General features: G+C 36.5%; 1 protein-coding gene across 3 annotated transcripts in view; it reads right to left on the bottom strand.

Moving 5' to 3' along the window:
• The window catches only part of GPHN (gephyrin), a 740,280-nt gene that overhangs the window by 393,412 nt on the left and 321,469 nt on the right, over positions 1-25,399 (bottom strand). The gene's annotated exons all lie outside the window — the stretch shown is intronic.

Below are 25,399 nucleotides of genomic sequence, written 5' to 3'. Positions count from 1 at the left end.
AGGACTTTGTCTTGCAGCTAGGATACCAGCTCAGCCACGGCAGGATAGGGCACTGGTCAGAGTCATGAGGTTCCTGTTCTAGGTTCTAGCTCCTGGACATTTCTAGATACACCATAGGCCAGAAGGGAACCTGCAGCCTTGTAGTGAAGGATCCAGTCCTAGCAGGATTCATCAACTGCAAACTAAAGAGCCCTTGGGCCCTAAATAATAAGCAGCGATACACAGGTATCAAGGGCTTGGGTGAGATGGTGAGACTTGCTGGCCTCAGGTGAGATTCTGCACATTCCCAGCTGTAGTGGCTATGGGGCAAAACTCCTTCCGCTTGAGAAAAGCAGAAGGAAAAGTGAAAGGGACTTTGTCTTGCACCTCGGGTACCAGCTTGGCCACAGGGGATTGAGCATCAAGTGGGCACTTGGGATTTTCAGGAACTGCCTCTTGGATGACATTCTGGGACACATCCTGGGCCAGAGAGTGTAATACTCCCCTGAAGGGTGAGTTTAAGACCAGGCAGCATTCACCACAGACTGACAGAAGAGCCTTTGGGCCTTAAGGAAATATCTGAGGTAAAATGGCAGTACTCCCCGTACACCTGAGATGGTGGTGGCCATGGGGTTAGGTTCCTCTGCTTTTGGAAAGTGAAGGGAAGAGTGCAAAGGACTATGTCATGTGCTTTGAGGGCAAGCTCAGCCATACTACAACAGAACACTAGGTGGACATCTAAGAATTTTACTTTGGTCTCTGGCTCCTGGATGGTACCCATGGACTCACCTAGGGCCTGGGGGAACTTGCTGCCCTGACGGGAAGAAAACAGGCCCTGCTGGCTTTGTAACTTGCTGATTGTAGAGCTGCAGGGCTTTGGGCGAACATAGATGGTAGCCAGAAAGTGGTTACAGCAGGACTTGAGCAAGACCCAATGTGCCAGCTTCAGGCCTGATCCAGTGCAGTCCTAGAGGTGGTAGCCACAAGGGTGCTTGTGTTATACCACCACCAGCTCCAGGTAGCTCAAGGAGAGAGAGGGAGAGGGAGAGGGAGAGAATATAGAAGGTAACCAGAAAGTGGTTACAGTAGGACTCGAGCAAGACCCAACGTTGTGCTGGCTTTAGGCCTGATCCAGTGCAGTCCTAGAGGTGGTGGCCTCAAGGGTGCTTGTGCTACACCACCACCAGCTTCAGGTAGCTCAAGGAGAGGGAGGGAGGGAGGGAGAGAGAGGAGACTCCTTTTGTTTGGGAGAAAGGAAGGGAAGACAGCAATAGTCTGTTTGATAATCCAGGGAATTCTTTAGAATCTTGTATAAGATTATCAAGGTGGTACCTTTACAAGTCTGCAAGAACCTCAGTGTTACTGGGCTTGGGATGTCCCCTAAAGTTTATAACACCCATGTCCTTTCACAATACTTGGAAAGCCTTCCCAAGAAGGACAAGTACAAATGAGCACAGACTGCAAAGACTACAGTAAATACCTAACTCTTTAATGGCCAGACACAGATGAACATCTGCAAGTATCAAGACAACCCAGGAAAACATGACCTCACCACATAAACTAAATAAGGCACCAGGGTCCAAACCTGGAAAAACAGAGATTTGTGGCCACTGAGACAGAGAATACAAAATAGCTGTGTTGAAGAAACTCAATGAAATTCAAGACAAGACAGAGAAGAAATTCAGACTTCTATCAGATAAATTTAACAAAGAGAATTAAGCAACTAAAATGAAGCAACAAGAAATTCTAAAGCTTAAAAATGTAATTGGCATACTGAAGAGTACATCAGAGTCCTTTAACAGCAGAACTAATTAAGCAGAAGAAAAAATTAGTGAGCTTGAATACAGGCGGTTTGAAACTACACAGAGGATACAAAAGAAAAAAGAATAAGAAACATGCCTATACGATCAAGAGAATAGTCTCAAAAGGGCAAATCCAAGAGTTACAGGCCTTAAAAAGAGGAGATACAGAAAGAGATAGGGGTAGAAAGTTTATTCAAAGGGATAATAAGAGAGACCTTCCCAAACCTAGAGAAAGATATCAATATCCATTGTAGAAGAATGGTATAGAACACTAAGCAGATTTAACCCAAAGATTATTTAATATCTCATGGTATTTAGTATTGAAACTCCCAATGGTCAAGGATAAAGAAAGGATCCTAAAAGTAGCATGAGCAAACACACACACACACACACAAATAACATACAATATAGCTCCAATACTTTTGGCAGCAGATCTTTAGGGGAACCTTATAGACCAAGAAAGAGTGGCATGACATATTTATAGAGCTGAAAGAAGAAATCTTTCACCCTAGAATAGTATATATTTCAAACATGAACAAGAAATAAAGACTTTCCCAACAAAAGCTGAGGGATTTTATCAACACCAAATCTGTCGTACAAGATATGCTAAATGAAGTACTTCGACCAGAAAAAAAGCAGTAAGTAATCACTTGAAGGTACAAAACTCACTGGTAATAGTAAGTACACAGAAAAATACAGAATATTACAACACTGTAACTGTGGCGTGCAGACTATTCTCAAGTAGAAAGACTAATAAACCAATTAAAAATAATAATTATAAAAACTTTTGAAGACATAGTCTATACAATAAGATATAAATAGAAAAAACAAAAAGCTAAACAGTGGAGGGATAATGTTAAAGTATAGACTTTTATTAGTTTGTGGCTTGTTTGCTTGTTTGTTTATGCAAAAAGTGTTAAGCTGTTATCAGGTTAAAATAATATGTTATAAGATAGTATTTGCAAGCCTCATGGTAATATCAAACGAAAACACATACAATGGAGAGAAAAAAATAAAAAGCAAGAAAATAAGTCATATCACCAGAGAAAATCATCTTCACTAAAGAAAGACAGGATGAAAAGACCATAAAACAACCAGAGAACAAATAATAAAATGGCAGGAGAAAATCCTTACTTATCAATAATAACATTGAATGTAATTACACTAAATGCTTCCATTAAAAAACATAGACTGGCAGAATGGATGAAAAAACAAGACCCATTGATCTGTTGCCTACAAGAAGAACACTTCACCTACAAAGACACCATAGACTGAAAATAAAGGAATGGAAAAGGTATTTCATGCCAATAAAAACAAAAAAAAGAGCGGGAATTGATATACTTATACCAGATAAAATAGATTTCAAGGCCAAACTATTAGAAGAGACAAAGAAGGTCACTATATAATGATAAACAAGTCAATTCAGCAAGAGGATATAAAAATTTTAAATATGTATGCACCCAATACTGGAGCACTCAGATAAATAATGCAAATATTACCACAGCTAAAGAGAGATAGGCCCCAACACAATAGTAGTTGGAGACTTCAACACCCACTTTAAGCATTGGAAAGATATTCCAGAAACAAAATCAACAAAGAAATATCAGATTTAGCCTGCAGTATAGACCAAATGCATCTAACAGATATTTACAAATCATTTCACACAATGGCTGCAGAGTACACATTCCTCTCCTTAGCACATGGAATAGTCTCTAGATTAGACCATATGTTAGGTCACAAAATATGTCTTAAAACATTTTTAAAAAACTGAAATAATATCAAGCATCTTCTCTGACCACAATGAAATAAAACTAGAAATCAATAACAAGAGGAATTTTGGAAACTATACAAATATATAGAAATTAAACAATATGTTCCTGAATGGCAGTGGGCCAATGAAGAAATTAAAAAGAAAACTGAAAAATTTCTTGAAACAAATGTTAACAGAAACAATACATACCAAAACCTATGGGATACAGCAAAAGCAGCACTGAGGGGGAAGTTTATAGCCATAAGGGCCTACATCAAAAAAAGAGAAAAACTTCAAACAAGCAATCTAATAATGCATCTTAAAGAACTAGAAAAGCAAGGGCAAACCACACCCAAGAGTAGTAGCAGAAAAGAAATAAAGAGCAGAGGAGAAATAAATGAAATTGCAATGAAGAAAAAAATATCAAATATCAATGAAACCAATATTTATGTTTTTTTTTTTGAAAATCAAACAAGATTGACAAACCTTTAGCCACATTAACTAGAAAAAAGAGAGAAGATCCAAATAAATAGAATAAAAAATAAAAAAGATGACATTACAATTGATACTGCAGAAATTCAAAGGATCATTAGTGGCTATTATTAGCAACTATATCCAATAAATTGGAAATTCTAGTAAAAATGGACAAATTCCTAGATATGTACAACCTAATAAGGTTGAAACATGAAGAAATCTAAAACCTGAATAGAGCAATAACAAGTAATGAGATCAAAGTTGTAATAAAATATCTCCCAGTAAAGAGAAGTCCAAGACCCGAAGGCTTCCCTGCTTTCTACCAAACATTTTAAGAAGAATTAATACCAATTCTAGAGGAGAGAATACTTCCAAATTCATTGTATGAGGCTAATGTTACTCTGATACTAAGACCAAACACACATAAAAAAGAAAACTATAGGCCAATATCTCTTATGAATATTGATGCAAAACTCCCCAATGAAATATTAGTAAAATGAATTCAGCAATACATTAGAAAGATCATTCACCATGACCAAGTGGGATTTATTCCTGGTATTCAAGGAATGTTCAACATATGCAAATCAGTCAATGTAATACATCACATCAACAGGATGATGGGGAAAACCATACGATCATTTCAATTGATGCTAACAAAGTGTTTGATAAAATTCAACATCCATTTGTGATAAAAGCCATAAAAAAATTGGGAAGAGAATGAATATAACTGAGCATAATAAAAACCATACATGACAGACCCACAGCGAGTATCATAATGAATGGGGAAAAACTGAAAGCCCTTCCTCTAAGATCTGGTAGAAGACCAGTATGCCCACTGTCATCAGTGTTACTTAACATAGTAATGGATGTTCTAGACAGAACAATCAGACAAGAGAAATATATAAAGAAAATCCAAACTGAAAGGGAAGAAGTAAAATTTTCCTCATTTGCAGATGATATGACATTATATCTGGAAAAACCTAAAGACTCCACAAGATAAATTCAGTCAAGTTACAGGATACAAAATCAACATACAAAAATCAGTAGTATTTTTATTTGCCAACAGTGAACAATCTGAAAAATAAATAAAAATAATCCCATTTACAATAGCCACACATAAAAGTAAATACCTAGGAATTAATTTAACCAAAGAGCAAAAGATCTTAATGAAAGATTAAGGAAAACTATGATAGACTGATCAAATAAACAGATAAAAAAAAAAACATATTCCATGTTCATGGATTAGAAGAGTAACTATTGTTAAAATGTTCATAGTACCCAAAGCAATCTACAGATTTAAAACAATCCCTATCAAAATACCAATGCTACTCTACACAGAAATGGAAAAAACTATCCTAAAATTTATATGGAACCACGAAAGACCCAGAATAGTCAAAACTATCCCAAGGAAAAAGACCAAAACTGGAAGGAATCATATTACCTGACTTCAAATTATATTACAAAGCTATAATAACCCAAACATCATGGTACTGGCATAAAAACAGACACACAGATTAATGGAACAGAATAGAGAACAAAGAAACAAATCCACATACTTACAGTGAACTTATTTTCAACAAAGATGCCAAGAGCATACACTGGGAAAAAGTCTCTCTTCAATGAATGGTGCTGGGAAAACTGAACACACACACACACACACACACACACACACACACACACACACACACACAGAAACTAGATACCTATCTCTCACCATATACAAAAATCAAATAAAAATGCATTAAAGAATTAAATGTAAGACTTTGAACTATGAAACTACAAGAAAACATAAGGGAAACTCTCCAGGACACTGATCTGGGCAAAGATTTCTCAACACTCCACAAGCATAGGTAACCAAAGCAAAAATGGACAAATGGGAGTATATCACATTAAAAGTCTTTTGCACAGCAAAGGTCAATAGAGTGAAGAGACAACCCACAGAATGGAGAAAATATTTGCAAGCTACCTATCTGACAAGGGATTAATGACCAGAATATATAAGGAGCTCAATAACTCTATAGGAAAAAAAATCTATTCAATTTAAAAATAGGCAAAAGATTTGATATAAATGGCAAATAGGCATATGAAAAGGTGCTCAACATAATTAACCATCAGAGAAATGAAAATCAAAACTACAATATAATCTCACCCCAAGTAAAATGGCTTTTATATATATTTGAGTATGCACACACTCAAAACCCAACAAAAATTGCTACAATTACTTTATATAATTTATGTCTATTAAAGAAACTGAAAGGACAAGAATATATTTATATAGCTTATTATATTAACCATCTTATTTACCATTTCTAGTTTTATTATTTGTTTCTGTGGATTTGACATACCATCTGGTGTTATGTACTTACTCAAATTCAGCTTTGCTGCTACCCATCTTCTTTGTGCTGTCCCTGTCAAATACATTACATGTCTATATGCTATAGGTTCAACCAATATACATGTATTGCTTTTTTAACTTGTTTTTTAAATTAATTGGGAGAAAAAAGACAAGAAATATACACTTATATTGTCTTCTATAATTGTACGATTAGCTTTACTTGTTTTTGTGTGTATGCATTTGATTCACTATCTCTGGTCAACTTCTTTTAAAGAATTTTTTAAATTTTATTTTTTGCATGGTGAGTCTGCTGACAACAAACTCTCTCTGTCTTATTTATTTGGAAATGTCTTTATTTCGTATTCATTTTTTAAAAATAGGATTCCTTGGTTGACTGACAGTTTTTTTTTCTTTTTCTGTGCAGTGGTGTGATCACAGCTCACTGAAGCTTCTGCTTCCTGGGCTTAAGTGATCCTCCCACCTCAGCCTCTTGAGTAGCTAGAACTACAGTTGTGCACTAACATGCCCAGCTAATTTATATTATTTTGTTTATTTTTTTTGTAGAGATGGGGTCTCATTTTGTTACCCAGCCTGGTCTTGAACTCCTGGTCTCAAGTGATCCTCCTGTCAAAGGTGTTTGAACCTATGTGACTCCATCTTAAACAGGGGCTAGGTAAGACAAGGCTGAGACGTACTTGGCTGCATTCCCAGGAGTTACGGCATTCTTACTGATAGAGTTTAGCTATGTCTCTACTCAAATCTCACCTTGAATTATAATAATTCCCAAGTGTCATGGGCAGGGCCTGGTGGAGATAATTGAATCAGGGGCAATTTCCCCCATACTGTTCTCATGGTAGTGAATAAATCTCACAAGACATGATGGTTTTATAAATGGGAGTTCCCCTGCACAAGCTCTCTTGCCTGTCACCATGTAAGAAGTGACTTTTCTCTTCCTTCTCCTTCTGCCATGATTGTAAGGCCTCCCCAGCCACGTGGAACTGTGAGTCAACTAAACCTCTTTCCTTTACACATTACCCAGTCTCTGGTATGTCTTTATTAAGAGCACAAGAATGGACTAATATACTTACTCATAGGATGAGCTAGGGGGTCAGCATAAGGTACAGGTCATAAAGACCTTGCTGATAAAACAGGTTATGGTAAAGAAGCCAGCCAAAACCCAGTAAAACCAACATGGCAATGACAGTGACCTCTAGTTGGCCTCACTACTTGTTATACGCGAATTGTAATGCATTAACATGCTAAAAGACCCTCTTACCAATGCCATGACACTTTACAAATGCCATGGCAATGTCAGAAATTACCCTATACGGTCTAAAAAAATGAGGAACTCTCAGTTCCAGGAATTGCCTCCCCCTTTTTTGTAAAACTCATGAATAATGTTCCCCTTGTTTAGCACATAATCAACAAATAACCATAAAAGTGGCCAACCAGCAGCTCATGCTGCTGCTCTGCCCATGGGGTAGCCATTCTTTTGTTTATTTACTTCTCTAATAAACTTGCTCTCAATTTATGGATTTGTCTCGAATTCTTTCTTGTGTGAGATTCAAGAACCCTCTTTTGGGGGCTGGATCAGGACCCTGTTCAGGCAGCATCTTCCTGATAACTCCCAAAGGGACAATACTGAGGAAACCCCCAACCCAAAGGAAACAGACTGCAGCACTGATTGACTGACTTTCAGTAAGCGGTGGAGTACCCGGGTAAAGGATGGGATTGGGTTTGAGGCCCAACTTGGGAGAGTTAAGAGTCTCTTCTAAGACAGAGTGGGTTAAAGGCCCCTCTTGATAAAAGGCAAGGATGCTTAACTGAACTTGGGTTCAAGGCCCAACATAGGAAGGTTAGAGTTCTTCCTAAGATTGAGGGGGTTAGAGGCCCCTCTTGGTAAAGTCCATTTGGTTAAAAATGTATTTGGCAATAAAGAATTTTAATTACTATTCTCTTTGGATTAATCTGCCATACAATCTTTGCTGATGGTTGTTGGTGACAGAATTAGGCAAGTACAAAATTATGGGACATGGGGAGGTTTTTTTCTCAACAAAGGGGGAAACTTGAGAGCTGATGAGTCTGGTGGAAAAAAAACCCTTCGCTACTGACAAGTGGCTGCCTGAACTTTTCTTTCAGTGTCACTGCAACGGGTGGGCCTTTCTCCGGCTTCCCTCAGCTCCTGAGTTCCCTGACCTTCCCTGCCCTGCCACAGGCAGTGTAAACCCTTTCTCTCCTTTCCCTTTCCTATCTTTTCTGTTACACAGGGCAACCATCTTGCCCAGAGACCACATGTTGAAAAGTGTCCTTGGGAGCTTGACCTTGTAATCATGTGGCAGTACCTTCTCTTGGTCTCTACCTTCCAGGGAATAGGCATTTTGGGGTTCATGTCCTAGTTAGCTCTAAAAATTATCTTGAGCAGTTAAAAGCCATTTCAAACTCAAAATTTACTGCTCTAGGCTTTTTCTGGGAACAGCAACAGAAACTGACCAATGCTGTAGCTTAGCAGTTAGAGCTTTGTCTTTTGCCAATAGTGGTCCTGGATTCAGGTTCAATTTTCAGCCTAGGTAATGAGTACTTTCTGGCTGATATTTGGGTAACCTTTGCCATTTGTTGATTCACTTCTCCTCCATGAACCGTCTTAAATTTTCCTTTCTCTGAGCACCTGGGAGGTTACATTTAGTAAAGTTCAAAAGGCAGAAATATTGGCAGTTTGGTGTGGCTAAAGCTGGGTAATAAGATATTTTTTAAAAACTTTTTAAAAAGAGTGCTATATGGTTAAAAGCTTAATTAAAAGTAAATATTCAAGCTTAACAGCCTAGGGAAAAACAGAAGAGGCGCCACACACCCCATTTTGGGAAAAACCTGTTTTCCTCATGAAACCCCAGGAAGTGAAAGTAAACAGATCCCTCTCAAAATCTAAGGTTCTGTTCTGTCTTGAATTGCGTTATCTTATGTTTTTTATTTTTCGGGATATCAGAAATTACTTCACATTATGAGAGAACTTTGGTATGTAATAACTGGGTAGGAAATATACCTTTGGGGATAGCTAATGGCAGTTATGGAAAGATACTCAGCTCTCTGCATGTTTGGATTACAGAAGCATGCTCCTGGCCACTTGGAAGGTATGGTGATGTCCCCACTCCCCACTGAGAGAGAAGATTCCCATGTGGATGGGCTAATCACAGAATGGGCTGATTGGCTTCAGATTGCTTTGCAATGAAATGCACAGTAAAATCATCACCCAGTCTTGTTCCATAGCATTTCTCTTTTGGGGATCCAGGATTCAGTATAAAAATGAGACCCTTAATTCTGGGGACCTGTTTTTGCCTTCCAGCTGAGCCTGGTTATTAGGCCACAGAAACTGCATGCTTTCCTGGCCCTGTTCCTCCAAGGGATCAACCCTAAAGCCAGTAATTGAATTAAGAAACCGGCAAGTGAAAAACCTTACAACTACTGGATCTTATGTCCGTGTGTGTATTTGTATGTGTTGTGTGTATGATGTTTACATATAAAAGAGCTCTAATTAATTGGCTTAAAAATAAATTGCCAAGAGTTAACATTGTAACATGTAATTGAGACTACTGAAGAAACAGTTTTACATGCAAAGTGTGTAAGGAAAGTAAGATGTGTTTTTGGTAACAGATTATAAGAAGGCATGGAATGTGGAATTTTTTTGGCTAGATTAAATATTAAAGGATTGTTTCCAGTTAGGATAAAGATGAAGGTTTGAACAAATTGTGGAAGGTTTGTGAAAAATTAATTATAAAAGAGATTCTGTGTGTGAACATACTGGATAAAGTTAAAGGGGTATTATTCAGTTTTTCTGTAAATTGAACATTGGAATAAAAGCACAACAGGGTTTCTCTCAGAACACTGATCTGCTCTTTAACAAAAACTGTAAAGGGTTATAAAAGATTTAGAAAAATCTTACCTTATGGTCAAGCTGATTAAAACTGGATACGTTTTATTAAGAAGTGGGTTTATTTGGGAGGCCAAGGTGGGTGGATCACCTGAGGTCAGGAGTTTGAGACCATCCTGGCCAACATGGCGAAACCCCCAAAATACAAAAAATTAGCCAGGCCTGGTGGTGGGCGACTGTAATTGCAGCTACTTGGGAGGCTGCTGTAGGAGAGTCACTTGAACCCAGGGGGTAGAGGTTACAGTGAGCTGAGATCGTATCATTTCACTCCAGCCTGGGCAAAAGGGCGAAACTACATCTCAAAAAAAATAAACAAAAACAAACAAACAAACAAAAAGGAGTGGGTTTAACATTAATAGCACATCAATGCAAAGATGAAATGTGGTTTATTTGGTATAAAAATCATACAGGATGCACTGTCAAATGTGAAATGGTGTTAACTTGCTTTGAGCTGTATGTGTATAAATATGTTACTGGTATGTGTTTCAAAATAATGAGAAACTCCCATAATTCTGATATGATTTAGTGTATGTTATTAATAATTATAATTATTACATAAAATCATCATATGTCATTGTGTGTTTTAGGGCAATCACAGTCAAAAACACGATTTGTCAATATTTTGTCATTCATAGATTAACTGTTGTCTTGTTTTGATCCTGTTCAAAAGGTGGCTTGTAATCAGCTATAGGACTCTGACAGGTGCTCTTGAATGTAGGTTTCTGATAAGTTTGGAGATTGTGACATTAGAACAGAGGAAAAAACATTCAGTACTGAGAGCTGAAATGTTTGTGAATCTCAAGCACTGCAGGAGTTGACTGAATTGACTAAACTAATAGAAGATTGAAGTAGTCTTTTTTGACTTTTCTTAAAACATTGCTGATCCTTTGTTTTTCAGTCAAGGAAACATTTATTTTGAGCTACTGACAGCTGTTAACAATTGAGTAAAGTATACTGCTGTGAACAAAATTTGGAGCATATCTGTTTGTCTCTACCTGATTTCTCCAGAAACTGGAAACCATTTGTGAATATTCTTAATTTATGGCAATATAGATGTTTGCATAAGTGCAATAAGAATCTGTTTTTACTTGTATCAGGACACAGTTGGAGAAACTGGTTCTTTTACTAAAGCTTTGACTAGAATGGCATGCTTTCTTTTAAGGAATCAAATGACATACAGAGCCAATAAAAACCCCCTGGGAAAACTGGTCTCATACTTTGTTTGCATAGTCCCTGTACAGTGTTCCTGACCTGTGGTAATTAAAGAATGTCACTTTCTGACAGGCCCAGTAATTCTGAGTTATCTTGGGACCTCAAGAGGACAGGAACTTACCCAACTCATCGGTATCTGAGGGTAGAAACCCATTGCTGGGCTCAGCTTTAAGTAAGTCTTGTCTGAGATTCTTTATCAAACAGAGTTCCATCAAAGCCAATTTTAAAGCCTATGTGAAAAATAATTATTCTTGCTGCACTTTACACAAATAATTAGGCCAAGTATAATAAAGTAGATCATTTTCACCATGATTTGTCTTTAGTAAAAATAGGAGACTGGAGAGAGAAAAATTATGTTTCAAGAACTATGGGACATGTCTTATTAAATTCTAGTCTCATTAGTTGTTTTTGAGTTTTTTTCCTGCAATTTAGAGTATTGCTGCTTATTCCTGTGAACCAATCAGTTATCTCTGGCTGTAGCTCAGAAGAAATAAGAGTAATGGGTAATGTAAAAATCTGAATCAGTATCCTAATTCTGGGCATGTATTGGAATCAACCACTAACTTCAGAATATCAGCTTGGTTCCAACAACTGTCCAATTCATGGAAACCCTTCTTATTTAGTTTACTTGAGATAATTTTGCTTATTTAGCTTAACTCTTGTGGAATATATTACTGTTGTACACTATGTGTAGGAATGCAGAATAAGCTTACTTAATGTTCTCTTATATTGAACACTTGTGAATTTTCCAGTTATCACCTTTTGTTGGCCCTTGACATACTGATGCTTTCTGACGTCACTCCTCTTTACCCTGAATACAAAAGACCCTAATAGTCAGGCAGGAATATCATTGCCGCTCTTCAGCCTGAAGAAGTTTGTGCCTCTACAACCCTTAGGATTAAGGGTTGTCTTATAAAAGGGAGGGGGGAAATATGTCACACGCGTTTGAACCAGAATGACTCCATCTTGAATAGGAAAGGTAAAATAAGGCCAAGACCTAGTGGGCTGTACTCCCAGGAGTTAAGGAACTCCTACAGGATGAGCTAGGAGGTTGGCAGAAGATACACTGTACATGTACTACTATTTCATGTACTTATTATTCTCTGCATGTCTCGTAATTTTAGTTGAAAACTAGACCTGTTATGTAATATACTATACCAACTCTGGATGCTGATTCTCCTCCTCCTCACCAGGGCTTTTTGTTGTTGTTTGCTTGTTTATTTGTTTACTGAATTGGTGATGCTATCTTAGTTAAGTCTGTTTGTACCACTGTGAAGCTTCTGATGTCATTTCTCAGAGAGCTCAGTCTACGCACTCGCACAGTTACTTAGGGATGACTGTCTGTTTTAGTAGGGCTCTCTTTATTTTTTTCTTTCCTTGATCTCTCTGTTAAGCTATCTGCCTTTTTTTGTTTTTCTACTACACTGGTTTGCTAGACTCTACTACGTTTTGGCTGACTTTTTACACTATTGTTTTAAACAATGCCCTGGGACATAAACTGCCCCATAGTCGAATCCAATTTAACTCAAAAGAGATAGTTTTTCAGTTCAAATTTTGAGGTTGTTCTGACCCCAAGAGGACTCTTTGCAGTCAACTCTTTCTCAGACTCTTTCTGGTCAACTAGCTGGTTTAGCCTCATTTATAGATTGGTTATATACCTCCTTGGAATTGCTCATCTACCACCAAAATCTCCATTGTGTTAGAGGGTGTCCTTAGCCTTGAACTCCCCAACATTCTCTTTCAAATAAGGTCAGTTCCTTTGGGAAGATAATTGGAACAAACTGTTCTTATGAACTGCCTCTCTTTTTGAACAAAATCTCTGGGCCACTGTTCAAAGTGCTGTGTAGGTATGATAGACTATGGTCTTCTATACTCAACTCTCCTGTTGTGGATGTTCTGTTCTATGAGAAAACTGAATTAAGGGTGACTGGGGCTCCAGTATTCTAACACTGTTGAATCTGGGCTATAGCTTCCATCCTATGGAGAAGGGGTGCTGAGTAGAGCAAGGAAGTCCTGACCTCCTGGCTCCATCCATCAGAAATATAGCCACTGCAAATCAGAACTGAAGTGATGAGAAATGACAAAGGCCTGTTCACCTTAGCGACATATCATATCCCTTACTCGGGTGCTTAGGGGAGAGAAAGCCTCATACTCTAGGTCACACAGGCCCCCTGAAGCTTCCATCAAGCTGACTATGAAGAAGGAATGGATCAGGTTGTGGCTAAAGTGCCACAGACTCCGTTATACCTGATGTTTAGTGGATTTACTTTAATACATTTTTTTTTCTCATTTACTGTTGGCCCTTGAAACAATATACAGATACTTTAAGTAGATTTTCTTTATAATTTTCATCAGTAATGCTGTTTCATTGGAGAATGGGTTCCTAGAGTTCCTCATGCACCATTTGTAGAAGTGGATCCAGTGACAACCTAATTTTTAAAAGTATCTTATATATCATTTATGTTAAAAATATAGAGAGAATTTAAAAGTAAAAATGTATAGAACAAGAGAGAAAATATTTGTGGTAAAATAAAAATATATAAAGAAAATGTACCATTTAATAGAACAAAACAAAAATAGGATGACTAAAAATAATCTTAAAAGAAAGTTGGACATGGTGGCTCATGCCTGTAATCCCAGCACTTTTGGAAGGCAAGGCAGAAGTTTGAGTGCAGGAGTTTGAGACCAGCCTGGGCAATACAGTGAGACCCTCTGTCTATAAAAAACAAATAACTTCTTATTTTGATATAATTATGGATTCTCATCTAGATAGAAAAGCCCTTCAACATCTTTTCTCCAAATGTAACAACCGCAGTACAATATCGCAAACAAGAAAGAGTATAATGCAATCCACCAACTGTATTTAGATTACACCAATTTTACATTTATTCATTTGTGTGTATTTACTTCTATGCAATTTTATTATGTACATATGTACATATGTGTGATCAACACCACAGTAAGACACAGAACACTTCCATCATATATATCCCTTGTAAAACACTTTTATATGCATAACAACCTTTCTTCCTATTTCTCCTCCCTAAACCTCTGACACTATTTTCCATGTGCAGAATTTTGGCATTTCAAAAACATTAGATATAAATGCAGTAATACAATATACAACTTTTTTTTTTTTTTTTTTTTGAGACAGAGTCTTACTCTGTCACCCAGGCTGGAGCACAGTGGTGCAGTCCCAGCTCACTGTAACCTCAACTTCCGCCTTCCAGTTTCAAGTGACTCTCCTGCCTCAGCTTCCCGAGTAGCTGGGACTACTGGGGTGCACCACCATGCCCAACTAATTTTTATATTTTTAGTAGAGACAAAGTTTCACCATGTTGGCCAGGGTGGTCTCAAACTCCTGACATCAAGTGGTCTGCCCACCTTGTCCTCTCAAATTGTTGGGATTTCAGGCGTGAGCCACCATGCCCAGCCTACAACCTTTTGAGATAGGCTTTTTCATCTAGCATGTCCCTGAGATCCAACAATAGTTCATTCTTTTTCCTTTTGATCACACAATAGTATTCCACAGTATGGATGTAATGACAGTCTGTTTAATCACTCACCCACTAAAAGATATTTTAGTATTAATAGTGTCTGGTTTTGCTTACCTACCACCAAAATCTCCAGTGTGTTAGAGGGTGCCCTCAGGCTTGAGCTCCCCCACATTCTCTTTCAAATAAGGTAAATTCTTTTGAGAATATCATTGGAACAAACCAATGGCTAATGGTCATTGGAACAAACCAATGCCTAAAGATATTGAAGAACTTTTCATGTTCTTATTTGCTATCTGTATATCCTCTTCAATGAAATGTCTCTTCATGTATTTTGCCCATATTCTAATTAAATATATTGGTACTGCTAAGTTTGAGAGTTCTTTATAAATCATAGTTAGAAGCCCTTTGTTGGATATGCAATTTGCAAATAATTTCTCCCAGTGTGTTGAGAGGGAGTCTCATTCTGTTGCCCAGGCTGGAGTGCAGTGATGCCATTTTGGCTCACTGCAACCTCTGCCATCTGGGTTCAAGCAATTCTCCTGCTTCAGCCTCCAGAGTAGCTGGGATTACAGGCATCCACCACCATGACTGGGTAGTTTTTGTATTTTTAGTAGAGAAAAGGTTTCACCATGTTGGCCAGGCTGGTCTCGAACTCCTGACCTCAGGTAATCCACCTGCCTTGGCCTTCCAAAGTGTTGAGATTACAGGAGTGTGCCACTGCGCCCGGCCTGCAGTTTTTGTTTTCATTCTTTCACAGAACAAAATTTTTATATGTTGATGAGCTCCAGTTTGTGAAATTTATATTGTATGAACCGTGCTTTTTGTGTTGAGTCTAAGGCCTCTTCGTCTAGCCCCAGGTCCTAAAGATTTTTGTTTTTTTTTCTTCTGACAATTTTACAGTTTTATATTAAAGTCTACCATGTATTTTGAATTAATTTTGTAAAAAAGCATGAGGCATAGACTGAGATTCTTCTTTTTTTTCCTTGTCTGTTGATTTCCAATTGTTCCAGCACCATTTGTTGAAGTCTATTCTCCACTGAACTGCTTTTGCATCTTTATTAAAAACAAATTGAATATATCTGTATAAGTCTACTATAGGTTCTCTATTCTGTTTCATTGATTTATGTTTTTATTTCTCTGCCAATACTATACCATCTTGAATACTGTAGATACAGAATGAAACTTCCATTGGGTAGAGTTATTCTTTCCACTTTATTCTTTCTAAAAATTGTCTTAGCTGTTCTAGGTTTTGTGTTTTTTCATATACTTTTAGAATAAATTTATACAATTTTATAGCCACAAAACACTTGCCGGGATTTTGATAGGTATAGTATTAAATTTACAGTTCAATTAGGGGAGAAGTGACATCATTACTGTTGAATTTTTCAATATGTGAACACAGAATGTGTCTTTATTCAAGTGTCCTTTTATTTATTTATTGTTTGGCAGTTTTTGCTTAAGGATAACATATGTGTGCTTGTAAGTTTGTATCTAGATATTTTCTTTTCTTTTGAACAATTGTAAATGGTGTTATTTTAAATTTCAGTTTCCAAATGTTTGTTTATAGTATATAGAAATCCAATTGAGTTATTTTCCTTTTTGTGTTTATCTTATATGCCACAAAGCAGCTAAAATTACTTATTCTTATAGTAATATTTTCCTATGCAGATAATTGAGTGGTTTGCAAACAGGGAGTTTTATTTCTTACTTTCTAATCTATGTGCTTTTAGCACATATTCTTGCCTTATTGTGCTACCTAGCATTTCTAGTACTATGTTGAATAAAAGTAGTGAGAGAAGATATTACTGCTTTGTTTCCAATTTTTGAAGGAAAACATTCTTTCACCATCAAGTATGCTGTTAGCTATAGGTTTTCTCTAGATGCTCTTAATCAAGTTAAGGTCCCATCTAGTCCTAGTTTGCTGAGAGTTCTTATTATGAATGGGTTTTGAATTTTATCAAAAGCTATTTTTGCATCAATTAATATGATCATTTGATTTTTCATCTTCAGCTCATTGACATGGTAGATTAGATTTGTTGTTTTTCTACTACTGAAGTAGTTTTCTGTATATTTCAAATAAATCTCAAATGGTCACGGCACTTAATTCTTTTTATACATTGTTGGATTTAATTGATAATACTTTATTGAGGATTTTAGTTTGTAAGAGATATTGGTTTTCCATTTTCTTTGTTTGCACTGTCTTTCTCTGTTTTTGGTACCGATGTTATACTAGACTTATGAAAAGTATTTCCCCATTTTTTATCTTTTGGAGGAGATTGAGTAAAATTGATGATAATTCTTTCTTAAATATTTGGTAAAATTCTCCAGCGAAACCAAAAAGAAAGTCCTGAGGCTTTCTTTTTCAGGAAATTTTTCATTATGAATTTAAGTTATTTAATGGCTTTTATACCATGTAGATTGTCCATTTCATTTTGGTTTCAGAAGTTTGTGATTTTCGAGGAATTGGTCCATTTCTGCTAAGTTGTACAATTTACGGTCATGAAGTTTTTAACATTATTACCTAATTATTCTTTTAATGAATAGAAGATCTGTAGTAATACTCCTTGTTTCATTCATGACATTGGTGATTGGGCCCTTTCTCCTTTATCTTTGCAATTTAGCAAGAGGTTTACCAATTTCTTTGAGCTTTATAAACAAGCAGATTTTATTTCACTGATTATTGTTTTCCTGTTTTCAATTTTATTTATTTCAATACTTAAATAAATTTTGCTCTTCTTTTCTCCTAGTTTCTAGAGGAAAAAGATTACTGATTTGAGAACTTTCCTCTTCTCTTAATGTCTGCATTGCATATAATTTTTCCTCTCAGCCCTGCTTTCACAGCTTTCCAGATTTTTTGATGTGTTATATTTTCATTTTTCATTTGATTGTGCAAATTTTTAAAATGTCATTTGAGACATCTTATTTGATTATTTACTAGAGTGTATTTTAATTTCCTCTTGCATATATTAGAGCTTTTCCTGATATTTTTATGTTTTGTTTTTTTTTTTTTTTCTGGTTTGGTTCTATTATGGTCAGAGGACATACTCTGCACAATTTCAATTTTTAAGTACTGTTTTGGTTTATGACTAAGGATACGGTTTTCCAAGGTAAATGTTTCATGTGTCCTTGAAAAAAATGTGTGTTGTTTAATTTTAGGTGGAGCATTCTGTATATTTCAGTTTTTAGCACACATACTTTTAAGATCGCTGCTTTCCTGGTAGATTGAGCCTTTCACAGTATGGGATGTCGTCTCTGTCTCCAGAATTTTTCTTGTTCCGAAGTCTACTTGGTCTGATATTAATATAGTCACTAATGCTTTTAAAATTTTATTTATTTACTTATTTTTGAAATGGAGTCTCACTCTGTCACTTAGGCTGGAGTGCAGTGGTGCGATCTCGGCTCACTGCAACCTCCGCCTCCTGGGTTCAAGCAATTCTCCTGTCTCAGCCTCCCGAGTCGCAGGGACCACAGGCATGCGCCACCATGCCCAGCTAATTTCTGTACTTTTAGTAAGGACAGGTTTCACCATGTTGGCCAGGCTGGTCTAGAACTCCTGACCTCAGGTGATCCACCCGCCTCCACCTCCACAAAGGCTAGAATTACAGGTGTAAGCCACTGTGCCCAGTCCACTCCTGCTTTTTTTTTTTTATTATTTTTATTTTCACACATACATCTTTTGCCATCCTTCTGTATCCTATTGCTTACTACCTACTTATGTCATTGTTTTTGAAATGAGTTTCTTTAGAATGGCATTTATTGGATCATTTTTAAAAAATCCATTCTGTCAAAATCTGTCTTTTAATTGGCATATTTAGGTTATTTATATTTAAGGTAAGTATTAAGACCATAGGCCTTAAGTCTGCATTTTATTATCTATTTTCTGTTTTTGTCTTCTTTTTCCTGTTTTTATCTGCTTGCTTACTGTGAATCACTTACATACTTTTTAGAATTCTACCTTTATTTATAGCATTTTGAGTATATTGCTTTGTATACTTTTCTTGGTGGTTGTTCTGAGTATTACAATATACAGATATAACTTACCACAATCTATCAGTATTGACATTTTATCATTCCAAGTGCAGTATAGAAATCTTACCTCCATTTAGGCAAGTTTACCCTTCCACATTTTAAATATGATTGTGTTAAGTATGTACATATATGGAGTACCATATTATATAGTATTATAATTGTGATTTTAAAAATTATAAGAAAATACAATCTCTTGTATTGACCCATTCTGCTGTTCTCCCCTTTCTGAAGTTTCAGGCCTTTTTCTATTACTTCCTTTCTCCTTAAAGAATTTATTTATCCATTCTTTCAGAGTGGCTTTCTAGTGACAAATTCTTTTAGTTTTCTTGTTTGCGTATGTCCTTACTCATTCTTGAAGAATAACTTCATTGAATATGGCACTTGTAGTTGACAGTTCTTTTTTTCAGCACTTGAAAAATGTTGTGCCACTTCAGTCTGTTGCCCCTTGTGAGTTTTCTATATTGGTGATGGTATTTCTCAGTTCTATAATTTTCATTTGGTTCCTTTTATAATTTTTATTTATTTGGCAAGATTTTCTATTTTTTCATTTTTAAAGAGAATTCATAGTTGCTTGTTGAAGCATTTTTATAATAGGTGCTTTAAAATCTTTGTCAGATAATTTCAACACCTGAATCTTCTTTGTGTCAGTGTCAGTAGACTGTTCTTTTCTCACTCATGCTGTGATTTTCCTTGTTCTTGGTCTGATGACTGATATTTTTATTGTCACCTAGGACATCTGGTGTTTTATATTTGGGATTATTTAATCATTTTTAGCAGATGTCTCCCATGTTGCAATGTAACATGAGGGCCTTATGGACATGTATGTTCAGCTTCTGCAAGGTCTCACTGACACCACTCTGGCAAAAGTGAAGCACTGATTCACACTGTTGAGGACTGTAAGGTGGATGTACAGCTCCCCTCTTGGCTCTGCTGAGATCTTTCTGGTGAAAGTTGACATTACCTTGCTCTCCTGTTGATACCAAGTAGGGGCACATGCTAATACCAAGGGTGGGGGAGAGTAGATGGTTGACTCATATTGTGAGCAGAAGTACCAATAGCCCCATCTTGCTTAGTCTTGCTGATACAGCTGGGGGTAGAGGTTTGCCTGTCTGCCAGGCCTTCCTTACATGGGAAAGGAAAGGTGAAACAGTGGTGACTAGCTCTACTTTGTGCTGCCTTGTTAAGTCTCACTGCTACTGAATGGGGATGGCGGCTCAGCTTATCACTGGACTCCACTGATACTACCCTGCTGGGAAAATTGGAGCACAGCTTGTTTCCACCGGGCTGGTGACAGATCAACTTCTGCTTGGTTTCAACTTTAATATCATAGCCAGGAAATCAGAGTGACATCTGCTCTGCCAGGTGAAAGATGGAAGAATAGCTCCCTACTCAGCCCTGCTGCCACCACCAGGTGAGGGATTCAGAACTATGCCACTTACTTCTGTGGGATGGCAGGGGGTGATGTGGAGTATCAGCTGCCGGCTTGACTCAACTGAAACTATAAGGGAACTGAATAGTTTTCCCATTGGTGCTTAGCTGTAGTAGGGCAAATATTGCTGAAAAGCCATTCTTGCCTCTTAGGTGAGCCTTGTCCTGGTCTGTTGGCTAAACAGATAGGCTTTTGTAGGGGCATTTTTTGTTTGTGCCATCCGTTGGTGGTTCCAGGTTGAAGGCTTTCTTCAGTATCCTCTCCAGAATATACAGGAGATAATAAGGAAACCCAAATAACTCACTGCATGTCATTTCTTAATTCCTGAGGTTCCCAGGTAGTCTGCCTTCTTCTTTCCATCTTTCAGAATCTTTCTTTTCTTTCTTTCTTTCTTTTTTTTTTTTTTTTTTTGAGACGTAGTCTCGCTTTGTCGTCCAGGCTGGAGTGCAGTGGTCCCATCTTGGCTCACTGCAAGCTCCGCCTCCCAGGTTCATGCCATTCTCCTGCCTCAGCCTCCTGAGTAGCTGGGACTACAGGTGCCCGCCACCATGCCCGGCTAATTTTTTGTATTTTTAGTAGAGATGGGGTTTCACCGTTTTAGCCAGTGTGGTCTTGATCTCCTGACCTCGTGATCTACCCGCCTCAGCCTCTCAAAGTGCTGGGATTACAAGCGTGAGCCACTGCGCCTGGCCCACAATCTTTCTATGTTTATTTTATAATGCCTAGGCATTTTTAGTAGTAACAGGAAGGATCTGGAAGGAATCAAGCTACTCCATCTTGGCTGGAACTGGAAGTCACCTCAGCAGGAATACTTTTGAAAAACGACAGAGATATTATGATGTTATCTGGAGCAATCAATACATGAGCCAATAAAACAAAAAAGAAAAACACAGGACCTTTCCCACTATGCTAAAAAAGCACTATAATCAAAACCATATAGGCTGAGAAAAGAATAAATAGATTAATGGAACAGAAGTTCAGGAAAAGACAGACTTATGTATGTTTGTGTCCTAAATTGGAAAATTTAGTATATGATACATGAGGCAATTTAAACCAGTGGGGAAAAAATGGGATTTTTCATTAAGAATTATCCCTCAGGACTTTTCCCATGGGCTGGAAAAACAAAGACACATTTTAAAAATATTATATCAGTTTAGTCATCTCACATATAAATAAAACCTATACTAATATATGTTGCAGATAGATTAAAGAACATTTAAATATATCTATTTAAAATAAATGCATTCAACATGGTAGTGTAAATCGGCATAACTACTTTAAAAAAGTGAGATTTCATTCAAGAAAGTTGAAGATACATGTTTCTTAATACCCAGGAATTCCACTCTTCAGTATACACTTCAGAGAAACCTATACATGAGTACCAGGATGCTCTTACAATAATGTTTATAGCATCACTTTTCATAATTGTCACAAATGGAAACAAGCTAAATATTCAACAGTAGGATGTCTCAGTGAACTGTGGTACATGGTGTATTTTACAATTAAACAAAGACATTAGTTACAGTCAATAACATGAATGAATCCTACAAAAAGGGATAAAAAAGCAAGGCACAAAAAAACTGCATACAGTATGATTCAATTCACATGAAGTTCAAAGACAGCAAACATAAATTGTAATGTTTAGGGATGTGTATATAGGTGGTAAAACGGAACAAAAGCAAGGAATTGATAATGATAAAAATCATAATGTAGGCCAGGCGCGGTGGCTCACGCCTGTAATCCCAGCACTTTGGGAGGCCGAGACGGGTGGATTACTTGAGGTCAGGAGGTTCGAGACCAGCCTGGCCAACGTAGCGAAACCCTGTCTCTACTAAAAATACAAAAATTAGCTGGGTGTGGTGGTGCATGCTTGTAATTCCAGCTACTCGGGAAGTTGAGGCAGGAGAATTGCTTGAACCTGGGAGGCAGAGGTTGCAGTGCACTGAGATCACGCCACTGCACTCAAGCCCGGTTGACAGAGACTCCGCATCAAAAAAAAAAAAAAAAAAATCAGAATAGTGGTTACATCTAGGGTGAAAAAGGGACTTCTGATTGGGCCACGAATTTATTCATTCTTTATATGGCTAAGGGCTAAGAATCCATTCACTGTTTTGAAGTGATTTACTACAATCAATAAATATATGTTTCATTAAAAAAATTTATGAACTAGATAATTTCTGGTGCTAAAAAATTGTGAAAGATTCCCACGTCTGCCAAAATGTGATTTATGTTTAATCAGTCATATTATTTTAATAGCAAAAATACACATGCATATTTATTTTATACATAGTATATACTATAGATAGTGTATCAAATTCAAACTCAATTGCTCTGTTTAGACAATTTAAGATTACTCAGATACTAACAACTGAATGAACACACATTACATCTGTATGCTTCACATTCCTTTCAGTCAAAACAAAAATGATTATAACTGATTTTAGCTGAAAATGCTAATGTGCCATCAAATATTAGTGAAATGTTTTAGAACAGTTTTTCTTTGATTACTCTGAAAGCAAGATGAATTCCTCATTTTTTATGCCTCAAGCCTCAAACTCTCTGAAGTTATTTTAGATATAATACCAGTAATCAATGGAAAAATTATGTTACCTATCATCCATGAATCCTGCTTTTTTTTTTTTTTTTTTTAAAAGGAATCTCCTGAGGGATAACTCTTACAACTCTAAAATAAAAAAAGCATGCACAATGAAAAAAACTGATTCCTTTAGGAAAAAAATCACTCTTTAAAAATAGGCAACATTCCTGCTAATTAATTAAACTAATTAAAGAGTATATTAATACTCTGCCTTTAGGGTAAGTCTTCTTTAAGGCTGCATCTTCAGCCCAATTTTAATACCTCATATAACTTTTCTGTGAGATTCCATTCACTGACTAGCATGGCCTCAATTAACTCTCTTGTATGAGGACAAACCTTAATATCAATTACTAGATTGTATTTCTCTTCTGAGTTCCAGGCTGATTTATCCAATGACTTATTGGATATTTGGTAATCTGAGAGGGACCTCAAACTCAGTAAGTCCAAAACATACTTTTTCCTATTAATAATATTCTGTCTCCAAAACATCCGTTTTAAGTTAACAGCAACACCATCTACTCAATTTCCCAAGCCAGAAATCTGAGTCAATCTTTCCATTTTCCCCTAAACATCCAATAAATTATCAAGTATTGTTGATTCTACTTTCTTAAATAATATTTTTCAAATCTTGTTTTCTTCTCTAGCCTCACTGTCAATGCTTAAGTTCAGGTTCTAATCATTTTGTGCCTACATTCCTGCAACCTGGTCTCCTTCCATCTAGGTAAAACCTCTTCTCTGCTAAAATCATTTTTCTTACTCATCATAGTAAGGCTTTTAAAAAGTACCAAAATGATTATGTTACTTTCTTCCTTAAAAATCACATAAAGGAATCCCATAATTTTCAGGATCAAAACCAAACTTCTTAACATGGGATAAAGGCCTGCTTCCAGCCCTTTATCTTACCAGTCTTTATTTATACCCTATAATCTGGTATCCTATTATTTCATGTTTATGCTTCTGTATAAAACTCCAATTTCCTGGGGGTTACCTCTTGGAAAGACTTTGCTGATTTACTTTTTTCAATGTCCAGGTGTCCCTCCTGTGTATTTCCATAAAACTCTTGGTTTACCTTCATCAGTTAACACATACTTTAATTGTATTGTCAGAGAGGGTGCCTTTATAATACGTAATTCAATTCAATATTCTTTACATAAATGTAGCTTAATTATTTATATATTTATTAATTGCTTAAAGTTTCTAGAGTTCAATTTTTGAGTCATTATAAAATGTATTTCAAGAAGTAATATCCTCATGCTTTTCCAACCCTTTAACAACACTTGATATTTTTAGAAGTCATTGAATGTCAAAAAAAATCTTTATTCATTTCAATTTCCTCATATGAAAAATGAGAGACCTGGATTAGACCTAAAGTTCCTCCCAGCTAAAATATTTTATGAGTTCACACAAAGTTGGAATAAATTTCTTGAAAAAATTTTTAAAGCTAGAATATTAATTACCACATTAATTTCTGATGTTGATCATATATTAGAACGCTTGGCATATTGAAGCTAATAGTGTATCATATAATGGATCAATGGGCTTACTCGATTTAAAAATAATGCAAACAAATTACAAGATTTTTTCTTTTTAAAAATGTCCCTTGAGGCCAGGTGCAGTGGCTCACGCCTTAATCCCAGCACTTTGGGAGGCCAAGGTGGGTAGATCACCCGAGGTCAGGGGTTCAAGACAATCCTGGCCAACTTGGCGAAAACCTGTCTCTACAAATATAAAATTTAAAAAAAATATTAGCCGGGTGTGGTGGCACGTGCCTATAATTCAAGCTACTCAGGAAGCTGAGGCAGGATAATCACTTGAACCCAGGAGGTTGGAGGCTGCAGTGAGCTGAGATCATGCCACTGCACTGCAGCCTGGGTGACAGAGCGAGACTCTGTCTCAAAAAAAAAAAAAAAAAAAAAAAAAAAAAGCCCCTTGAGTCATAGAATAATTATTTTGAATTGAATTTGAATTTACTGAAAGATTTGAATTTATTGAACTTGATATTGAAAAGTTTAATCAAATCAAGCTTAATGATTTGTTGCGATCTTTACATGTCATTGTTAACATTTAACCAGTATTGTTTATCCTTCATTATTACTATCCAATTATTCAATCTTGCTTTTGAAAAAAAAATACATTATGTTAGGAGATTAATATTCCATAAGACTTAGTAAAATGTTAGAGACAGAAGAATGTCATAATTCTCTAATTTTTAAAGAGTAAGTCAATTTTTCATTACTGTAATGTAAATTATCAATTGAAATTGGCATACTGTGTTTTCAAAGGAACCCAGAAAAATAATGTACTAAAAGACAGATATTATTTAAAAGTGGTGAAGGCTTATAGGGAAAAGAAATTGCAACAAGATAAAAAGATA

This window comes from Chlorocebus sabaeus, chromosome 24 (assembly GCF_047675955.1).
Source record: "Chlorocebus sabaeus isolate Y175 chromosome 24, mChlSab1.0.hap1, whole genome shotgun sequence".
Classification (NCBI taxonomy): domain Eukaryota; kingdom Metazoa; phylum Chordata; class Mammalia; order Primates; family Cercopithecidae; genus Chlorocebus; species Chlorocebus sabaeus.
This window is presented reverse-complemented; position numbering and strand designations above follow the sequence as displayed.